The sequence below is a fragment of the Gekko japonicus genome, unplaced genomic scaffold (genome assembly GCF_001447785.1).
Source record: "Gekko japonicus isolate JY-2015 unplaced genomic scaffold, Gekko_japonicus_V1.1 scaffold1500, whole genome shotgun sequence".
NCBI classification, from domain to species: Eukaryota; Metazoa; Chordata; class Lepidosauria; order Squamata; family Gekkonidae; genus Gekko; species Gekko japonicus.
The window spans coordinates 432,634-437,753 of NW_015173177.1; positions in this window are offsets into that span (position 1 = coordinate 432,634).

Sequence of the window (5,120 nt, forward strand, 5' to 3'; positions counted from 1 at the left end):
CAATAGGATGAAGCTACGAACGAAAAAACCCTAGTCCTGGTTGCCATCAACCTGACTTGTGGAACAGATCTCTTGTTCTTCCTTTTTGGCAGGGACCTCAATGGGATACAATAGACCTAAGTGGGATACCCTCTATGGGCAGCCATTTTCTCTACGGGGACGGATCTTTGTTGCCCGGAGATCAGAACCAGAACAGCCATGTTTACATTGTTTGACTTATCCATGGGTAAATTCAAGAGCTGTGGTTCCAGAAAAAATTATGCCTGAAGAAGATTTGTTCGAAACACGCAGGTTATGCCCGGGAGACGTGTTGCTAGGCCTGCTTGCTAGCTGAATCACCTCATGGGAAAATACATCCACTAGGCTGGCTTTTTAAGCTGCATCATCACAATGAGAAAGACAAGCTGCCTGCTAGCTTTACCTGATGGATCATCACTTGGGAAATGTACAACAGGTTGCTGCATTGTTCGGTGCAAATAACTGTACATTGGTATTTATCCTCCATCAGGAAGAAGACAGTTGGACTCTTCGTGTTATATAACTTAGTCTGAAAGTGTTTGAAATGTGATGTTGTAGTTTGAAAGTGTTTACAATACACTAGAGTTGATGTTGTGTATAAAAAGCAAATATATTTAGCTATGAGTACATGTGAATATTGTGTTTATTATTTCAATACGGTGTTTTCTGTGTTTATCCACCTGGAGGCCGGAAACCCTACTGACCAGTTAAATAAACTTGAGATTTTGTTTCATTCTCAGTGGTTTCCAGTGAATAATATTAGGAATAAGAAAACCTGTTTGGGTAATAGATATATAAAGGATACGATGTCCTGGTCGATAATAAATCTGTCCTGTGATTATTTATCTGTTCAAAGAATATAATGTCTCCTCAACATCTGAAGATCCTGGTACAGATGGTGGGAAGGGTGAGACTGGCAAAAGATAATTCCCTGATTTGGCTTGAGGGACATTATTATATTAAAAGGTGTGGATAAAAAGGTGTGGAAATCCTAATCCCTCTTTCTACCTGCCATGGTGCCAATCCAAATCAGTCTCCACACGCCGGGGAACTGAACTTTATCACAACACACATTTGATCAATCACAAGGACCTCAGGCAGAGGCAAGGAGGATGTGACATGTAGTTAGGCCTTGACAGTGTCCTTTCTGAGGCCTGTGGAGAACCAACATGAAAGGATTAAGGGGGAAAAGCTTCTAACTGGCTTCTAATTCACTTTGGTTGCAATAATTTAAAATGATACTCTCTAATTTCTCTTGCGTGTTAATAAAGGAGGAACTGAAAATAGAACTGAAAGCAAAAATGGCCTTAATTTCTGCTGCTCTTAAGAAGGGCCTGCCTCTCAGACTGATGTGAGGCAGGTCATTGAGACTTTTGAAATTATGGCTGCCCTAGTCCTGTCAGGACGTTGGACTCCCCCACCCCCGCTCTGTTATGCCAGCTGTGGAGACATGTCACTTTTGGTAAACCGGAAGTGGCAAAGGGTACCCCTAGGAATTGTTGGAAATGATGTTCTTTTTACCACAAGTGATGTGACGTCACAGCCAGCACCATGCCCCCCTCATATCCCAGTCTGCAGCCTTCTCGCCAGTTGCCAGGTACTGCCTGACAACACTATTTGATATTCATATACCCAGGAGCAGTGTTCCCTCTAAGCTGAGTTACTGTGAGCTAACTCACAGTTTTTTAGCCTCCGGCTCACACATTTTTGGCTTAGGAAGGATGGCTCCAGAGCAAACTAATTTATGCAGCAGCCAGATTGCTTGCTCACAACTTTAATGCCAGTAGCTCACAAAAGTAGAATTTTGGCTCACAAGACTCCACAACTTAGAGGGAGCATTGCCCAGGAGACCGTTGAATCTTGAAGATTTTCTAATCACTTGGGGGAGATTGCCTGTTGACATGGCTGTAGGTCCCATTAAAGCCTGCTCAGTCTCTGAACTGCCCTTGGGAAGATGTTATAATTGGTCCTCTTCAGATAGGGTTGTGAGGCCTCTGCCCTCAACCTCTCGGAACTTTTGGGGGTTGCACATGGGGGAGGGGAAGTGTCGATTGGCTTTGGGTTTCACTCACAAGTGACATCAGAGAGCTCCAGGAAGTTTCAGAAATTCTGTGGTAAAACCCGGAAGTGACATCACAGCGCTCCTTTCACATATTCACACGGCTAGGAATTGAGTTTTGAGCGCGGAACCAGAGAGTCTCAGGGACTTCCTAGAGTGTCATCACATCACTTCCAGGTGAAACCCAGAAGGGACACTGCAACGCTGCTTGATCTCACTTCGCCTCCTCCAGTTTTCCTCCCACCGCTCAATCGAGGAGCAGCACATGGGGGAGGGGAAGTGTCGATTGGCTTTGGGTTTCACTCACAAGTGACATCGGAGAGCTCTAGGAAGTTTCAGAAATTCTGTAGTAAAACCCGGAAGTGACATCACATTCACATATTCACATGCCTAGGAATTGAGTTTTGAGCACGGAACCAGAGAGTCTCAGGGACTTCCTAGAGTGTCATCACATCACTTCCAGGTGAAACCCAGAAGGGACACTGCAACGCTGCTTGATCTCACTTCGCCTCCTCCAGTTTTCCTCCCACCGCTCAATCGAGGAGCAGCAGGGTACAGTCTAGGAGGTGCTAGCGGGAAGTCTCCTGCAATTCCAGGTAAGCTGGCAGCCCTGTGCTCAGAGCTCAGTTAGCCTCATGAAATTCCACGGGGTGATCATGGCAGACTCATGTTGAATCAGACCTAACAGAGGCTGGAACCCATTTTAGAGCCTGACCTGAGATCCTGGGCAGCCAAGAAATATTTTGTCCCTGCTCCCATTGCATGTGTGTAATGTCAGCCTGCCCATCCATTCTTTTTTTTCCTTTCATTTTTAACCTGTTTATTAAGAGGAAGTATAACATATCAAGACATATAATAACTGCAAAACAGTATACAACTGTCCTGAAAAGCCAAAATTACAAACCAACCAGTTAGTCATCAGTACAGATTTTTACAACATACATCAACAGTCATAACAAACTTAAGTTAGAACTAAATCCGATCACCTATACATAGATGCTATGTGAGCTATGAATCCCATAGAATTGAGTCAAGTTTAAAAGAGAACATCTTCAGGAGTCTGCTGCTCTGATTCACACCTGGTCCTGCAAAACTCGTGGTAGCCACACCGTCAGTAGACAGGTCCAAACTCCCGGATTATGTTTTAATTGCCTGCTGTGAATATGCCACTGATTTATCAATGACTATTTGATGAGTCACTCAATGGAGATCACGGGGCAGGCTCTCCTAGCAGAACAGTATGCACACATGCACAAGCACCCAATTGGCTTTTGCACATGTGAGGCTTCGCAAAAGACCATGGGAGTTGTGGATTCCCCATGGAAATAGTTAGCATCTTTCTTCCCCGCCATGGCGTCACTCACACCCTGCATCACTCACAAATGCCTCTGGCCCCGTTTCCTCATTTGCCGGGTTTGTAGCACTGTCACCGTGCCAAACCTGAGTAAAGAGGTGAAGCGGCAGCTAAAGCACCTCTTCAAAGGCGGCCAGTTTGCTATTGGATGGGGCTTTATCCCCGTTGTGCTCTATCTAGGCTTTAAGAGAGGTGCAGATCCTGGGATGCCAGAAGCAACCCTTTTAAGTCTGCTTTGGGGATGGAGGATTTATAGCCATAATATTTGGGAATATTCCATCCACCTGAATTTTTTCATTCTGGAAGTAGGTGCTGAACAAGTAAAGTTGCTGAAGATGTACACGTCCCATTATGTTATTATGTTATTGGTTGTGATTGTGATTTTATTGAATTTTATTGAATTTTATGTATGGCTTAGGCCTCTGTAAGCCGCCCTGAGCCCGTTCGCGGGGTAGGGCGGGGTAGAAATACCCGAATAAATAAATAAATATGAAATCTGTTGAGCTTTGGCACTGGCCAGCATTTCCCCGACATGGTAGACTATGCTTACAACACAATGGATTTTCTGTCAATCTAATTTATTTGTGTCATACTTTCATTTTCTGCTGTTAGAATAAATGTGTCGTCTGGGGGGGCGGGGATGCTTCTGGCACGGCCATAGTAGCACTTGGTACTTTTAATTTAAAAAAAAAATTAAAATGAATATGTTTGTGTTTGGTTACCAAATATATTCAAACAAAACAAAAGAGAATAAGGGAATGGCCCTGAGAGGGCGTTTGATATTAACGCCCAAGTGGGGCAGGGTTTTAAATGGTAACTCCCTGTGACTACAACCCTTTCATCCATTTGACCAGGAGTGACTGGGAAGAGGTAGGATAAAAAGCAGCCCTGCCACTAGATGTACCTAGAGTTGCCAACCTCCAGGTGAGGACTGGAGATGTCCGAGTGACCCAACTGATTTTGAGACAACATAGATTACTTCCCCTAGTGTAATTGGCTGCTTTGGAGGGTGATCTCTATAGCCTTATACCCCAATGAGGTCCCTCCCCCACCCCAAACCCCACCCTCCCCAGGCTCCGCCCCAAAAATCTTCAGGAATTTCCCAACCACAAGTTGGCAGCCCTAGATGCAGCTGAAAACTTTCCCCTCCCCGCCACTTTTCACTCAGTGCGCATACCTGTTTGCATATCCATGCCGCTCCAGGGCTTTACTCCACAGATGCTAACTCCCAGATCTGGAACAACCTGTTTCTCCAGCATGCTGGGTCCCTCTGTTTATAAGGCCTGGAGATCAACCAACTATTATGGCTAGTAGCGAAACAGCTGCTGTGGAACACTCGTTTGGAAGGAGTTTGGAATGTTTGCCACCCCAGTGAACTAATCCTGGGACTGGCTCCCCAAACTGCCACCTTCAAGTATGGTTAAGTTTTTTTTTTTTTTTTTGCGAGCTAATTTGTGGTGAAGATCACAGCATACCTAGAGCGGCACAAGTTTGCTATGCTCCTCATAGATCAAATACAGGTAGAGTGGCAGATTCCCCCAGGACAGCCATTTGTCATGTATTTAGGTCATTTTCACAGCCACGGGCTTTAAGAGGGGATGAGACAGATTCGTCCTCTGACCTGGATAGCCCAGTCTAGACTGATTGTGTCAGATTTCGGAAGCCAAGCGGGGTCGGCCCTGGACAGGG